General features: G+C 45.3%; 1 protein-coding gene and 1 long non-coding RNA gene across 2 annotated transcripts in view; one reads left to right on the plus strand and one right to left on the minus strand.

Annotated features, from left to right (window-relative positions):
• LOC145342476 (uncharacterized) overlaps window positions 1-17,681 on the minus strand; it is a 363,690-nt gene that overhangs the window by 180,234 nt on the left and 165,775 nt on the right. The gene's annotated exons all lie outside the window — the stretch shown is intronic.
• On the plus strand, window positions 1,006-12,909 carry LOC145342367 (uncharacterized). The gene is made up of 3 exons (XR_013886542.1): window positions 1,006-1,183; window positions 11,116-11,344; window positions 12,500-12,909. It is a non-coding gene; the product is annotated as an uncharacterized LOC145342367 (long non-coding RNA).

Genomic DNA, 17,681 nt, shown 5'->3' on the forward strand with positions numbered 1-17,681 from the left:
GGAAGACAAGTGTCTTCCTGGGTCACTCTCCAGAGGTTTCAAAAGGCCAGAAATCTAGTACCCATATAAGCATCTGTGGTTTCTGTGCTAACTGGGTTTAAAGAAGGGGTTTATATCTATGTGGAGCATATTGCTAAATTGGAACAACAGAGATAGCTAGCCATTAATAATTATACTTTGCCATGTTTAAATGTTTTAATTGTTAAAAGCTATGCCAATTATTTTTGTTATATTCTTATGTTCTTAAATTAAGTTTGTTTTGATAAAAGTTTCCTAGTGGGTCACTTGAAGCGTACCTGGAGTTAGACACCTTATGCTTACCCTAATGCCAAAATCAAATGTTAAAATGGTCTAACTTTGTGGTGCATGTGGGAGATCCTAATTTGACCCACAACAATAGAACCGCCCTGATCTGTACACCTCATGCAGGGCAATACATGAACCAATGGCACAATTAAGTGGAAGTGAACCAGTCAATTTTGGAGAGGGACAAAGACAATGAATGGGTGAGATCCTCCATCCTCCCAGCCGCGTGTTTCCCACCAGTGGAGGGAGGGGGGGGAGGAGTACTTGGCCGGCAGGACTGGAGAATATGGCCGCCACGGACGGCCGGTGATTTTCAGCCAATATCCCTGCCCGACCTGTCTGAAACAGGACAGCCTCAAAGTCAATGAAGAAACCTTTGAGCTTCGATTAGCTGAACAAACAAGGAAAACAATGCGGAAGGAGAAAAGGGGGCTGCCTTTTGTGCTGTCGCAGAGAGCCTGATTTTTAAAGTGCTTGACTTTGACTGGAGTAAATAAAGCGATTCCATGAGGCAAATTCCTTAAATCGTCAATTGAAGGGAGTTTAAATTGAACCTTCCTGCTAACACAAACCTTTAAGAGTGAATGAATAAACAGCTATAGTTACATATTTGCTCACTGGTTCAGACTACTGGATAATAATTGATGAGACAGTCAAACAGAAAGACCACCCACAGAGCACACCTGCATTGGGGGGGGGTGCAGTGAAGAAAATATATCCAACCATACAGACTAATCCATCAGTGGTTGCTTCTCTTCATTTACATTCGAACAGGAAGGTTTGCGAAAATGGCAGAAGGAAAGTGATTAAAGAAAAGGGAATGCAGGGATATGGCGGCAGTGTGGGTAAAGGTTCGGATTATTTGCCCATACAGAGGGTAAGTGCTGGCACAGACTGGGTAGGTCAAACCGCTTGCTTTGTTGTTGTATAGTTTACGATTATTTATACCTCCTGCTCATTTTCCCACTAAATGAGAGGAAAAAAAAACACATTTGGGATTTAGGAATCCAGATGTCCAGCTTTTGGTTTCCAAGGCGGAAACTTCCTGTCCTACCCGCCATGGGAATCGTAGTGAATGGAAACAGACTATGCAAAGTTCCGTTGACCTCACGTTGGGGCAAGCGCAGCCAAAATACCCCACCCTTGGTGTGAGAAGGGGAACAGGGCTTGAGGAATCAGGGCACGTTTCAGGTTGAACACAGTGGTTAGCATTGCTGCCTCATAGAGCCAGAGACCCAAGTTCAATTCCGGCCTTGGGTGACTGTCTATTTGAAGTTTGGACTTTCTCTCCGTATCTGCATGGGTTTCCTCCGGGTGCTCCGGTTTCCTCCCACACTCCAAAGTTTTGCAAGTTAGTTGGATTGGCTGTGATAAATTGCCCCTTGGTGTGGGTTAGGGGATTAGTGGAGTAAGTGCAAAGAACAAAGAAAATTACAGCACAGGAACAGGCCCTTAGGCCCTCCAAGCCTGCACTGACCATGCTGCCCGAATGAACTAAAACCCCCTACCCTTCTCTCTATTCCCATCGTATTCACATATTTGTCAAGATGCCCTTAAAAGTCACTTCCACGATCTTCTCCGGCAATGGGTTCCAGGCACCCACCACCCTCTGTATAAAAAACTTGCCTCGTACATCTCCTTTAAACCTTGCCCCTCACACCTTAAGCCTGTGCCCCCTAGTAATTGACTCTTCCACCCTGGGAAAAAGCTTCTGACTATCCACTCTGTCCATGCCCTTCAAAATCTTGTAGACTCCTATCAGGTCGCCCCTCAACCTCTGTCATTCCAGTGAAAACAAACGAGTTTCTCCAGTCTCTCTACATAGCCAATGCCCTCCATGCCAGGCAACATCATGATAAATCTCTTCTGTACTCTGTCCAAAACCTCCACATCCTTCTGGTGGTGTAGTGACCAGAATTGAACACTATATTCCAAGTGCGGCCTAACTAAGGTTCTATAAAGCGACAACGTGTCTTGCCAATCTTTGAACTCAATATCCCAAGACTCAATGCAGGGATGCTGTTTCTCTGGCTAGGGGCTCTAGAACAAGGGGTCACAGTCTCAGGATACGAGTTGGACCATTTAGGGTTGAAATGAGGAGAAATTTCTTCACTCAGAGAGTGGCGGCACGATGGCACAGTGGTCACCACTGCTGTCTCACAGCACTGGGGACCCGGGTTCGATTCCCTGCTTGGGTCACCGTCTGAAGTCTGAACGTTCCCTCCATGTCTGCATGGGCTTCCTGCCGCATTCCGGAAGACGTTCTGGTTCGGTGCATTGACCCGAACGGGTACTGGACTACGGCAATTGTGAAATTTCTACCACAAAAGGTTGTCGTGACCCAGTCACTGAATATGGTCAAGAAGGAAATAGATTGGTTTCTCGACTATAAAGGCATCAAGGAGTTTAGGGAGAGAAAGAGTATGACACTGAGATGGAGGTTCAGCCATGATCATATTGAATGGTTCAACAGGCTCGAAGGGCCAAATAGCCCACTCCTACTTCTATTTTCTATGTTTCTATGAGAAAACTGTCTGTTGGGATCACAATCGAGGGAACGTACATCCCCGGTAGCTGTAAGGGTAATTTTGAGTAACACTGCTGTACCACACTGAGTCCACTATTGCCTAAGCCCATATGGGGAGGTTCAGAAAGCGATGATGAGGACATATAGAATATTTAGAGGCCTGGTCCTGCTTAGAATCCTTTATTGTATTCTGGTAATGGTAGCGCCTTCCACATTTACCAGAACGATGGGATAGCTTGATCTTGGGTTTGGGCATAGCTCAGCACAACATCGTACTGTGCTGCACTGTTCTACGTTCTAATCATATTGGTGAAAGTTATGACAGCAATTTGCCTACCTTCTCATCCCAACGCTACATATACCTGGTGTGGACCGTGGGTATGGAAAGAAGAGAAGGTGGGTACAGTCAAACATAATTTAACAACTTGATTCAGATGTGACTAACAATAAAATGGAATAAAGACCACCTGCACAGACCACCTACAAAAGAAGAGGACAGGACACCATCTATATAGAGAATTTTCAATGTAGAAGGTACTATCATTACCAGAATACAATAAAGGATTAGACTGGTAAAGTTGGCACTGGTCCATCAGAATAAACCAATTTTCCCCCTTTGACAAATAACATAATCCCCTTTATCTTCAACACAGGTAACAGATAGTCTATTTTGTTCAACACACAGAAGCACCACACACATACATATCCAAGTGGGTGGCGTATCCAATTTAATTCTCAAATACTTATCAGAACTGTTTGTATAGTTAAATGAAGGGCAAACAGATGTGGTACTGTGAATTCTGCAAACTACACGTCGCAGTTTTGCTTTTGGCCTACCTCTTGTTGGCTGTAACCTACCCTGACAACATAAATGAATTAGTTTACAAGGAGCCACTACAACCATCACAAAATGCAATGCTGATTGAAACCATGTGCTGCCCTGCGGTTTGCCTTTTTAACAGACCAGGCAGCTATAGCACTGAACGAACAAATCTTCAAGGTTTCTGAACATACTGAAGTCTTCCAGAACACCCCTTTTTTTGACAAGAAAGCCAACAAGAGGTCACAGTGGCATGTTGCGAGGAATGGTAGTATCGTACTAATGTTACCAAACTAAAGTTTAAATGTATATTTATCGGTGTCACAAACAGGCTTACATTAACACTGCAGTGAAGTTACTGTGGAAATCCCCTTGTTGCCACACTCCGGCACATGTGCGGATGCACTGAGGGAGAATTTAGCATGGCCAGTGCCCCCTGAGGAAACCCACGCAGACACGGGGAGAACATGCAGCCATAAGAACATAAGAACATAAGAAATAGGAGCAGGAGTAGGCCATCTAGCCCTTCGAGCCTGCCCCGCCATTCAATAAGATCATGGCTGATCTGAAGTGGCTCAGTTCCACTTTCCCGCCCTCTCCCCATAACCCTTAATTCCCTTGCCTACCAAAAACCTATCCACCCGCGTCTTAAAAATATTTAGCGAGGTAGCCTCCACCACTTCAACGGGCAGAGAATTCCAGAGATTCACCACCCTTTGAGTGAAGAAGTTCCTCCTCAACTCTGTTCTAAACTGCACCCCCCCTTATCTTGAGGCTGTGCCCTCTAGTCCTACTGTCCTTTCTGAGCGGGAAGAACCTCTCCACCTCTACCCTATCCATCCCATTCGTCATCTTATATGTCTCAATAAGATCCCCCCACATCCTTCTAAACTCTAACGAGTACAAGCCCAGTCTATTCAGCCTCTCTTCATAGCTCAACCCCCTCAACTCCGGTATCAGCCTAGTGAACCTCCTCTGCACTCCCTCCAAGGCCAAAGTACCCTTGCGCAAGTGCGGCGACCAAAACTGCACACAGCACTCCAGCTGCGGCCTCACCAGTGCCCTGCACAGTTGCAGCAAGACCTCCCTACTTTTATATTCAATCCCCCTCGCTATGAAGGCCAGCATCCCATTCGCCTTCCTGACCACCTGCTGCACCTGTAGGCTGGGTTTTTGCGACTCATGCACAAGGACCCCGAGGTCCCTCTGCACTGTCGCCTGCTGCAGCTTTTCGCCCTTTAAGTAGTAGTCCTTCCTACTATTATTCCTGCCAAAGTGGATAACCTCACACTTGCCAACACTGTATTCCATCTGCCAGGTCCTCGCCCACTCGCTCCGCACAGCTAGTGACCCAAGCCAGGAATCAAACTCACGTTCCTGGCACTGGGAGGCAGCTGAGCTAACCACTATGCCACTATGCCATCTGAGTAGGCTAATGCTCTGGGCAGCTGGTGGAATTTAAATTTAATTCACAAAATTTGCAATTGAAAGCTGGTCTCCGTAATGGTGACCATGACAACCATCATCAATTGTGGTTCATTAATGTTCTTTAAGGAAAGGGGTCATGGAAAAGGATTGGCCAGGAGGAGTAAGAAAAATCCCAAGGCTTTTTACACAGATATAAAGAGCAAGAGGGTAGCCAGGGAGAGGGTTGGCCCACTCAAGGACAAGGGAGGGAATCTACGTGTGGAGCCAGAGGAAATGGGCGAGGTATTAAATGAGTACTTTGTGTCAGTATTCACCAAAAAGAAGGACGTGTCAGATGATGAGTCTGGGAGAGGATGTACAGATAGTTTGAGTCACGTTGAGATCAAAAATGTGGTGGTATTGGGGTTCTTGAGAAACTTTAAGGTAGACAAGTCTCCAGAGCCTGATGGAATATACCCCAGGATACTGAAAGAGGCAAGAGAGGAAATTGCTGGGGCCTTGAGAGAAATCTTTGTATCCTCACTGGCTACAGGCGATGTCCCAGAGGATTGGAGAATACTAATATTGTTCCTTTGTTTAAGAAGGGGAACAAAGAATAATCCAGGTAATTACAGGCCAGCGAGCCTTACATCAGTGGTAAGGAAATTATTAGAGAGGATTCTTCAAGATAGGATTTATTCCCACTTAGAAATAAGTAAACATTTAGTGAGAGGCAACATGGTTTTGTGAAGGGGAGCTCATGCCTCACAAACTTGATTGAGTTTTTCGCGGAAGTGACGAAGATGATTGATGAGGGTAGGGCAGTGGATGTTATCTACATGGACTTCAGTAAGGTCTTTGACAAGGTCCCTCTTGGCAGAACTGGTGTAGAAGGTGAAGTCACATGGGATCAGAGGTGAGCTGGCTCAGTCAAAGAAGTCTCGATGTGGAGATGCCGGCGTTGGACTAGGGTAAACACAGTAAGAAATCTCACAACACCAGGTTGAAGTCCAACAAGTTTATGGGTATAATAAACTTGTTGGACTTTAACCTGGTGTTGTGAGACTTCTTACTCAGTCAAAGAAGACAGAGGGTAGTAATGGAAGGGTGCATTTCTGAATGGAGGGCTGTGACAAGAGGCATTCCTCAGGGATCAGTGCTGGGACCTTTGCTGTTTGCAATATACATAAATGATTTGGAGGAAAATGTAACTGGATTGATTACTAAGTTTGCAGACGACACAAAGGTTGATGGATTTGCGGATAGCGATGAGGACCATCAGAGGATGCAGCAGGATATAGATCAGTTGGAGACTTGGGCAGAGAGATGGCAGATGGAGTTTAATCCAGACAAATGTGAGGTAATGCATTTGGAAGATTTAATACAAATAGGAAATATACAGTAAATGGCAGAACTCTTAGGAGTATTGATAGGCAAAGGGACCTGGGTGTACAGGTATACAGGTCACTGAAAGTGGCAATGCAGATGGAGAAGGTAATCAAGAAGGCATACAGCATGCTTGCCCTCATCGGCTGGGGTATTGAGTTTAAAAATTGGCAAGTCACGTTGCCGCTTTATAGAACCTTAGTTAGGCCATACTTGGTATATAGTGTTCAATTCTGGTCGCCACACTACCAGAAAGATGTGGAGGCTTTGGAGAGAGTGCAGAAAAGATTTACCAGGATGTTACCTGGTAAGGAGGGCATTAGCTATGAAGAGAGGTTGGAGAAACTTGGTTTGTTCTCACTGGAGCAATGGAGAGGTTGAGGGGCGACCTGATAGAAGTCTACAAGATTATGAGAGGCATGAACAGAGTGGATAGTCAAAAGCTTTTTCCCAGGGTGGAAGAGTCAATTACTAGGGGGCATAGATTTAAGGTGTGAAGGGCAAAGAGATATATGAGGCAGAGTTTTTACACAGAGAGTGGTGGGCGCCTGGAACTCGTTGCCTGAGGAGGTAGTGGAAGCAGATACGATAGTGACTTTTAAGGGTGTCTTGACAAGTACATGAGATGGGAATAGAGGGATATGGTCCTCAGAAGCGTAGGGTGATTTAGTTAAGACGGGCAGCATGGTCGGTGCAGGCTTGGAAGACCGAAAGACCTGTTCCTGCACTGTAATTTTCTTTGCTCTTTGAAATATGCTGTCCTTACTTGGCCTGACTTACATGTGACTCCAGACCCACATCCACTGCACTGTGGTTGTCTTTTAAGTGGTCTAACCCACTAGGTTCAAGGGCAATTAAGGATGGCCATGAAGTGCAGGCTTTGCCCACATCCCATGAAAGAATAGAAGAAATATGTTCTTAACTGCCAAACCTTTCCATTTCTGAGTGATTTCTGAGTTGGACCTCACAAATTCTAACCTCTTCCGTACATTGCAGACCTTACCCTCACCCACACAAAAACCTGCACTCCCTCTGAATTCCTAACCCTCCTTCTTCAAACACTTCCATCCCATCAAGGGAGGCACTTGCGTCACACATCCCAACAAACACTCCATCCAGGTTTTCCTGCACCCACACGTGTCATACACCCCCATCCACACTTCTTTCATACATTTCCACATGTGTTTTATTCATACATCCCCACACACACTCCATTCGTATATCCCCACTCTATTCACACATCTCATTCACATATCCACACACAGATTCCATTCATACATGTGCTTTAAAAGAGTGGTTCTCAGATTGTGTTTTCAAACCCATACGAGTCCGTGACACGGAATGGCACAGAAAAGGAGCTGAGGTCAGTATAGATCAGCCATGATCACATTGAATGCAGGGGCAGGCTTGAAGGGCCTGGCAGTCTACTTCTATTTCTCGTATTCTTGGATAGACACTTTCCGTAGGGTCAGTGAAAATTGCCAGGGACAAGCTTGATGTGAGCTGGGGTGGTGGATGCAGAGTTTAGCTGCCATATGTATGGCACAGCGTAAGCTGACTGACTCACCCAGGAGAGAAGCATACATCCTATATCTGTCAAAACACTTTACACGCAGCACTTTCACATTAAGCGTATGAACTTTAAAGTTTATTAGTGTTACAAGTAGGCTTACATTAAAACTGCAATGAAGTTACTATGAACAGGCCCCAGTTGCCACACTCCTGCTGGGGTACAGCGATGGAGAATTTAGCATGACCAAAGCCCCGAACCAGCACATCTTTCGGAATGTGGGAGGAAACCGTGTGATTTTTTTTAATCCATTTGGAAAGGGCTTCTCCAGACAAAAAGTTTGGGAATCACTTCTTTAAGATTTCTACCTGGATGTGAGCAGCAGCGCAGATTGCTCAGGTTTGTGTTAGTTTCGAGCACTATCCTGTTATATGCTATCAGCAACACAAGAGGACAGTGTCTCTGAACTTGCCTCTCGAGGGCAGCAGGAGGAGTGCTACAATTGGCTTCCATACCAGACGCACGGTGCCAGCTTTGACAGTTTGCCTGGGAAAGCAGCCTGTGTTATTCATGTCCAGATTTACTCAGAAAGATTTAGAGACATAGAGTCATAGAGGTTTATAGCATCGAAACAGGCCCTTCAACACAACTTGTCCATGCCTCCTTTTTTTAAACCCCTAAGCTAGTCCCAATTGCCCGCATTTTGGCCCACGTCCCTCTAGACCCATCTTACCCTGTCTAAACACTTTTTTGAAAGGCAAAACCTTTGGGGCGGGATTTTCCAGTTGCACCCGCCCCAAAACCGGAAAATCCCACCAAAGGTCAATGGAGATTCCCATAGTCCGCTTCTCGCCTGCTACAATTCCTGTCTCGGGCGAAACGGGAAAATTCACCCCTCGGAGTGAGATTTTCCAGCTCTCACAGTGGTGTGTTTCCCAGCGGCAAAGGCAGCTCTCCATTGGCCACCAGCAGGATCTTCCGATCCCGTCGATGTATACGGTGTCTTGCAGTTGGCTCGTCTGTCCCGCCATCATGGAACTCGCCATGAGGTGGATGAGGGGAGGTCAAGTTCGGTGGGACTGGAAGACCCCACCAGAGCTGGAAAACCCCACCCTGGTCATCAGCTGAGGAACGGGAAAGTTAATGGCGCATCAAAAGGAGATGACAAGAAGTATTCTTATTGTGGAGCTTCATCGCTCCTGAATGCATGACTTGAAAGAGTGGCGGAAGCAATGGAACAGGACAAATGCTGGAAAAGGAAGAATTTGCAATCGCGGCTGGGGAAAGAACAGAGAAGTGGGATTAATAATCGGTTAACTCTTTCAATGGGCGTCACCGGGATTGCAACACCTCCCTCCCTAACAAGGGTTATCAGGGAGAGGAACATGAAGTTTTAGAATGAGATTGTAATAAATGTCTGTTTAGACGCTGTCCACAAGTTATTTAGCCAAGTGTCAAACTCTGCTCACAGCAGAGAGTTATTAGGTTTTCCAACTGCATGTACACAGAAGATACCAGGAAATTCCAGAAATTGTTGACACTTGCTGTGAGGTGTTCAAAATGTCAACAAGCCTTTTGACTACCTAGAAGTCACTGGAGTGCAAGACTGAATCTTACTTTCTTGACATTGTGGATTCTACCTGAATTGGGTCAATGGCATTCTCCTAATGAGAGTTGAAAATGTCCTTAATGATTATATTTATAATTTTCCCCTCAGTCTATTTTAAATCCCCTTTACCACTCTTCCTTTTCCCTTCACCACAATAATCTCTACACTGAGGATTGTATCATGCTGTATTTCCCTGGTGCTGTGTATTATCAGCATGAAGGTTGGTGGTGTTGTGGATAGTCTGGAGGGATGTCAGAAGTTGCAGCGAGACATAGATAGGATGCAAGACTGGGCGGAGAAGTGGCAGATGGTCTTCAACGCGGATAAATGTGTAGTGGTCCATTTTGGCAGGTCCAATGGGATGAAGGAGTACAATATCAAGGGTCGGACTCTTAGCAGTGTTGAGGAGCAGAAAGACCTTGGGGTTTGAGTCCATGGGACTCTTATATTGGCCTCGCAGGTGGAGGATGTGGTCAAGAAGGCATATGGTGTGCTGGCCTTCATTAATCGAGGGATTAAGTTTAGGAGACGGGAGGTAATGCTGCAACTTTATAAGACCCTTGTCAGACTCCACTTGGAGTACTGTGCACAGTTCTGGTCGCCTCACTACAAGAAGGATGTGGAAGCTATTGAAAGGGTGCAGAGGAGATTTACAAGGGTGTTGCCTGGATTGGGAGGCATGCCTTATGAAGATAGGTTGAGGGAGCTAGGTCTCTTCTCCCAGGAGAGACGAAGATTGAGAGGCGACCAATAGAGGTTTATAAAATGTTGAGACGAATAGATAGGGTGGATTCTCGGAGGCTATTTCCCAGGGCTGAAATGGTCGCTATGAGAGGACACAGGTTTAAGGTGCTGGGGAGTTTTTACAGAAGAGATGTCAGGGGTAAGTTTTTCACTCAGAGGGTGGTGAGTGAGTGGAATCGACTGCTGTCGGTGGTGGTAGAGGTGAACTCGCTGGGGTCTTTTAAGAGACATCTGGGTGAGTACATGGGATCTAATGGGATTGGGAGTTATAGATAGGCCTGGTAGGTATGGATGTGATAGGCGCAACTTGGGGCCGAAGGGCCTGGTTGTGCTGTAGTGTTCTATGTTCTATCAGGAATCATGGTAGCTTTTTCCCTGCTGCCATCAGACTTTTGAAGTCGCGTTAAGTTGATGTTTCACTGTAGCTATGACTTGTAACATTAAATTCTGCACTCCTGTGCTTCTCTACGGCAATATGCTTTGCCTGTATAGTGTGCAAGAAACAATACTTTTCACTGTATACCAATATATGTGACAATAATAAATCAAATTACTGCACATTTCTTCAGCAACATCTCTCAAACCTATGACCTCCACCTAGAAGAAAAAGGGCACCATGGGCATAGGGACTCCAAGTTCCCCTTTCTAGCCACTCATTTGGACAAGATCACCACTCCTTCACCATTGCTGGACATGGAAGCTCTCAACATCAATCACAACAAGTGGGAAATTCTGGCTGAGGACTGATGTTAATACTGAGACCAGCTAAGGCAGGTGTTTGTTACCACAATGCTATACGATTTCAGGCACTCCAAAGCAGACGCCAGCCCTGCAAACAAGGCGTCAGCTGAGATCATCCACTCCATCGACAAGGGGGCGACTTCATGCTTGGCACTTATGGCAGAGTTCAGAATTGGCTTGTTCAGCAACCAAAGAGGTGCAGCAGATGATCTCATCTGATCTCACCAGCCTTCTGAGGCTACATTCCCATCATCCCTTGCAGATGGGAGGGTGTCAATCAATGAAACACTGCAGGTAAGTCCATTTGAAGAATAGTTGTCTTGTATCTCTCCCTATCATCCCCGCTGGCCTCGCCACCACCCAAACAGTGGTGTAGTCACTGGGCATTTAATCATTGGTGGGTCAAGCACATAGAAGACATTTATATACTGTACTCAAGTCAGAAACCTTTGGATCAAAACTCTAATCACCAATTCCAGACTTAATTTAAGCATGGGACTGAGATTTATACTGAAGATTTTGAGGGCATGTAACAAATGATTTGCAGGTTGAGATTTGCAGAACATTAGAGCTTATTATTTTAACTTTCAGCTGTACTTATCGTACTTTCACCCAACCGGTGAGGTTACTTTAGCAGTTCCAGGGCAGGCAAAGGCAATATTTCCATCTCTCTGACCCCAAATCCATCTGTCCTATCATCACAAGGACAGAGCAGTTGGAATTTAAATTGAATTGTTTCAAAACAGTGGGTGACTGATGTATGAAAGATGCTCAGGTCAAACTCCTTCGTGGTCTTGTCATAGGAAATGTCCATCTTCTGAAGACAGGTTTAAAAGTTTACTTTCTTATTAAGTAAAGGTAAAGTCACCAGAAGACCATAGAGTTGCTTTCCCTTTTGAGGGGGAGAGATGGCCAGTGGTGATTTAACCTGAGGGTCACCACACCTCAAGCAGGTTTGGGAAGGCATGGCTTCATGAATAACCTGTATTGGGTGGCACTGTGGCACAGTGGTTAGCACTGCTGCCTCACAGTTCCAGGGACCTGGGTTTGATTCCTGGCTTGGGTCACTGTCTGTGCGGAGTCTGCATGTCCTCCCCATGTCTGCACGGGCTTCCTGCGGGTGCTCCAGTTTCCTCCCGCAGTCCAAAAGATGTACTGATTAGGTGCACTGGCCGTGCTAAATTCTCTCTCAGTGTAACCAAACAGGTGCTGGAGTGTGGCGACTAGGGGATTTCCACAGTAACTTCATTGCAGTGTTAATGTAAGCCTACTTATGACACGAATAAAATAAACTTGAAATGTTAACCTTAGCAGGTACAGAAATTGAACCTACACTGCTGGCATTGCTCTGCATCTTAAACCAGCTATCCAGCCAGTTGAGCTAAGCGATTAAATAGATAAAAGATAAATAGAAATAAAAACTGCTATGTTCCCATTCATTTCTTGCAGGACTATATGCCAAGCAATTTGAAGAATACGGGTTCCCCCAAACAATAAACTCCAAGAACTTGCAACATTTCACTTACTGTCCTGTGTGGAGACAATACACACCTCTTTAACCTATGCTTAATGCTATCTCCACTCACATTGTCTGCACCTTTAAGACTTGAATAGCAGATTAGCTGTAAAGACTCGCATTGTAATCAGCATTCTGTAAACGGTGTGTGCCTTTACGTGCCCTGTTTCTGACCAGAACTCTCCACTCACCTGACGAAGGGGCAGTGTTCCGAAAGCTTATGGTGTTTACTATCAAATAAACCTGTTGGACTTTGACCTGGTGTTGTGAGACTCCTTACTGTGCTTATCTGACCTGACCAGCGGTGGCAGTACAGGCAATTCAGAAGCATCCCAGCACACTGGAGGAGGGAGCAGAAAGAATCAGCTCAGATTTCCAGCCCTGTTGACAATTCAATGGCAGAATTGAAAACCAGCGTAAGCTGATTGCACTTTTGGCCTTTCTCCTTGACATTAAGAAGTCAGGGGGCTTTGTGGGGTCAGTTGGCTGGAACGCAGAGTGATGCCAGCAGCGAGGGTTGAATTACCGTACCAGCTGATATTATTCATGGAGACCTGCCTTCTCAATCCTGCCCCTCACCTGAGGCGTGGTGATCCTTAAGTTAAATCACTGCCAGTCAGCTCTCTCCCTCAAAGCGAAGAGCAACCTATGGTCATGTGGCTGTGGCGGCTTCACTTGTTAAGACGTCAGTGTTAGTTCATCTTGCAGGGGCGACGCAGGCAGCAAGTTGAAATGGAGGCCATTGCATTTCCACCCCCTTAACTTCTGGGGCTGTGGAAGGGATCTCAGAAATATTTAAAAGTGGTGGGGAGGAGTCTGTGTGGGTTCCCTCAGGGTGCTCCGGTTTCCTCCCACAGTCCAAAGATGTGTAGGTTAGGCGGATTGGCTGTTCTAAATAGTGTCCCAAGATTTGTAGGTTAGGAGGATTAGTGGCGTAAATACATAGGGGTACGGTGATAAGGCCTGGGTGGGATAATCTGTTGGGAGAGTCGATGCAGACTCAATGGACCGAATGGCCTCCTTTCTGCACTTTGGGATTCTATGACTCCCTTTCTTGTACTCCCTACCCAAGGTAACCCATGGAGGACAGTATGCAATAAAATAAAAATATCCCTCATTGAGGAGCAACAGTGATTGATGAGGTTTCTTATATATATATATATATATATACATATATATATATATATAGCTCTTTTATATTGGCTTGTTGGAAAGTAGGGAGTTGTCCTAAACATGGGCTGATTTATTTGTAAGTTACAATGTAAATATAGATTTACGGACATTGAAGGAAATATTTCATAACCTTCAGCCAAGATACATTCCAGTGAGAAAGAGAAGAAGGATGCACCACCTGTGGCTAACTAAAAAAAAATTAAGTATAGTATCAAACTGAAAGAGCGTGCAATTCTGCAAAGGTTTTGTGGACAGAAAATTAGACAGAATTTTAGAAACAGCTAATAATTGGGGGCGGCACGGTGGTGAGTACTGCTGCCTCAGAGTGCCAGCGACCCGGGTTCGATTCCTGGATTGGGTCACTGTCTGTGCCAAGTTTGCATGTTCTTCCCGTGTCTGCGTGGGTTTTCTCTGGGTGCTCCGGTTTTCTCCCACAGTCCAAAAGATGTGCTGGTCAGATGCATTGGACTGCTACATTCTCCCTCAGTGTATTTGAACAGGGACTGGAATGTGGCGGCTGGGGGATTTTCATAGTAACTTCATTGCAGTGCTAATATAAGCCAACTTGTGACTTGTGCTGTGTCATTGAATATTTTTAATGTAGAGATAGATAGATTCTTGATTGACAAAGGGGGTAACAGAGTATAAAGGGTAGGCAGGAAAGTAGGATTGAGATCACAATCAGACCAGTCATGACCTTATCAAATAGTAGAGCAGGCTCGAGGGGCTAAGTGATCTATATCTGCTCCTAATTCACATGTTCACATATAGTTCTGAAAAAGAATTCACGATGTGATAACTGAATGGATCTGAATCACAAAATGTTGTATCGTTGGGCCACAGCTAAGGGGGAGCCAGAGATCTTAGCTGGTGTGTCAGAATGAAAGGGAACAAAAAAAAATCTTAGTCCCCTCTTTCCAACTCTGAAATATCATTGAACAAAGAAAATTACAACACAGGAACAGGCCCTTCAGCCCTCCAAGCCTACACTGACCATGTTGCTGGACTTAACTAAGATCCCCTACTCTTCCGGGGACCATATCTCTCTATTCCCATCTCATTCATGTACTTGTCAAGACGCCCCTTAAAAGTCACTACCGTATCTGCTTCCATTACCTCCCTAGCAATGAATTCCAGGCACCCCACCACTCTCTGCATAAAAAATCTGCCTCGTACATCTCCTTTAAACCTTGCCCCTCGCACCTTAAACTTATGCTCCCTATTATTGCTAGGAGTCCTTCTCACGATGCAGAAAGGGAAAATAACTACTGACAACGTTGGGGTGCAGTCTTTCTTGGATGGTTCCAGGTTATGTTCTGCAGCCTTGACTAAGGGTCGCAACTGTGCGTGCGACCAGGAGCGATCGCTCCAATCCTGAAGGCGTTGTACTTGCTCAAGATGCCTTCATGGAAATTCAGAGCTACATTGAATCCCTCAACCAACATAGAAACATAGAAGATAGGAGCAGGAGGAGGCCACTTGGCCCTTCGAGCCCGCTTTGCCATTCACAGCCATCGCGGCCGATCGTTAAACTCAGTAGCCCAATCCTGCTTTTTCCCCACGACTTTTGATCTCCTTTCCCTCAAGTGGATTTGGACCCCAGCAAGACCAACCACAAGCCAGGAGTGGGGTTGGGGGGAGCTGGTGGCGAGAAGGGGCAACGTGGAAAAAAACGGTTATGATTATATGTGCAAGTAACTTGCAATACTGCGGCCAAGTTCTGTCTGAGAGCGTGACCTTTTACACAGAAAAGGAATATAAACAAGTCTTGGAAACGGGACAAGCAAACGTGACTACATAAGATTGGAATTTGACTCCCCTTTACCTGCCTGTACCAGAACGTTTTTTGTTGCATGTCACTTCTTTTCCCAGATTGAATGCATTCCAATGTTGAAAGGACAGGACGAGCCTTCAGCTGAAGTAAAATTCTTTCTGCAGGTGAAGCAACTGAATCTGCTGAGGTCTGCCTTGAAACCTTAATAAAAGGCTAATTTCTTACCAACTGGATTGGAATCCTTTCGGGTAACTTACGAGATACCAACAATGAAGCTGGCACTTAAGATCTTTTCGAACACTGCACTTCTCAAACAAAACCCACAGGTAATCTTGGCCAGGCCTCGTTGTCGTAGGGCGCAGGTGTTACCACTGGAAATTCGTCTCTGCAAAAAGTTTTCATCAACACCACACAATACGGAATGAAAGCCTCGAAGCGAAAGCCCTCAAATAGCATTATCCTTGGCTGTTGGTCTGAAAAGAAAATAGCTGCACTGCGTGGCATTTTACAGAAATCTGCGGAACACTGAATCTGTGAACTGAAATAAATTAACTGCTCAGTGGGGAAAAAAAAGGGTTCTCTCGGAAGCATTAATTCAAATGTGATGCTGGACTGGGGAATTTCATAGTAACTTCAATGCAGTGTTAATGTGAGCCTTACTTGTGACTAATAAATAAACTTTACTTTTACTTTAGGAGTAGGGAGCATCTTGTCCTGTAATGTCTCTCATGTGGGGACTCTCTTTGGGCCAAATTGGATTTTTGATTGGAAATAAAGTACCAGAAGGTTCAAATAAAAATTCCATCCGAATGACAGAGCTTTGTGACAGGGTAATGATTAAACTTACCAAGCACACACGCTGGCCTTTGCCCCTCACAGGTGAAACAAATGATCTCCTGTCCAAAGGAGACAATCGAAGGTTGAAAAGTAGAGCTCTTTGCTCCTTTTTCTAATTCTCATCCTTCTTGCTGAAAGTGTGAGGGTCGGAAGACCATATGAATTCCTCACCTGTCGGTGGGTATGCGTGTGGCAACTACTCGTCAAGGATTTCCCCGGGGTAGTAAAAGGTGGGGAGATGAGAAGACATTTTGCTTTAAGCTCGGGTGAGTTATTAGGATCTGGCCAGTGGAAGCAGATTGAATGGGTGCGAAAGGGAACTGGATAAATCCTTGAAGAGGAAACAATCCTTGGAGAGGAAACAAAAGGGCAGCACAGTGGCACTGTAGTTAGCAGTGCTGCATCACAGAGCCAGGGGCCTAGGTTCGATTCCCGGCTTGGGCCGCTGCTTTGTGTGGAGTCCGCACATTCTCCCCATGTCTGCGTGGGTTTCCTCCAGTGATCCGGTTTCTTCCCACATTCCCAATGACGTGCTGGCTAGATGCATTGGCTGTGCTAAAGTATACCCTTAGTATACCCAAACAGGCGACAGAGAATGGGAGGTAGGGGATTTTCAGTTACTTCATTGCAGTGTTAATGTAAGCTGACCTATGACACTAATAAGTAAACTAAAACTAAATTTGTAGTAGCTATTGGCGGGGCATTGGTGGGGGGGGGGCGGTGCGAGGGGTGGGTGGAGAAAAAGGAGTTGAGTGGGCTTCATGAAATAGGTCTTAACAAGAGCAGCGCAAGTAAAATGGAATGGTGACCTCCTTCTACGCGCCTGCGTTTCTGGATAGTACTCGCAGTGAAAATCCTGCCGAGTTTTTCCCCTCTCAAAAGCCAACAATAAAGCAAATACTGCATCAAAATGAAGACCTTCTTGATTGTGTGCGAGTTTGTAACACAATAAGTAATTCGATAATTGGAAAACTATCCAGCCAGTAAATAATAGCTAAAATATTTCACATAGGAGCTATAAGCTAAAAAGAGAGCAAAGTGTCTAAGAATAAATTCAGAAATTATGAGCTGTCAAAGAAAGGATAACCAGAACAAAGAGCGATATTTTAAAAAATTCTCAACATTGTTACTGGAAATGGGAAAGAAAATAACAGCACAGCGCAGGGGGACATTAAGCTAAAAATAAAAATTCTTAGGCATGCTTTCAGTAAACTGTCCCCAATACTTCTCGCTCCTGTTGCTCAGGTTCATAGCAGTAGGTTGTGCAAACAATACATGTATTAGAATTGCTGAGAATGGCTAACCAAAGGCTGAAAGTGGGGTCCTGTCAC

The sequence above is a fragment of the Carcharhinus amblyrhynchos genome, chromosome 4, assembly GCF_965287045.1.
Source record: "Carcharhinus amblyrhynchos chromosome 4, sCarAmb.v2.hapA, whole genome shotgun sequence".
In the NCBI taxonomy this organism is placed as follows: Eukaryota; Metazoa; Chordata; class Chondrichthyes; order Carcharhiniformes; family Carcharhinidae; genus Carcharhinus; species Carcharhinus amblyrhynchos.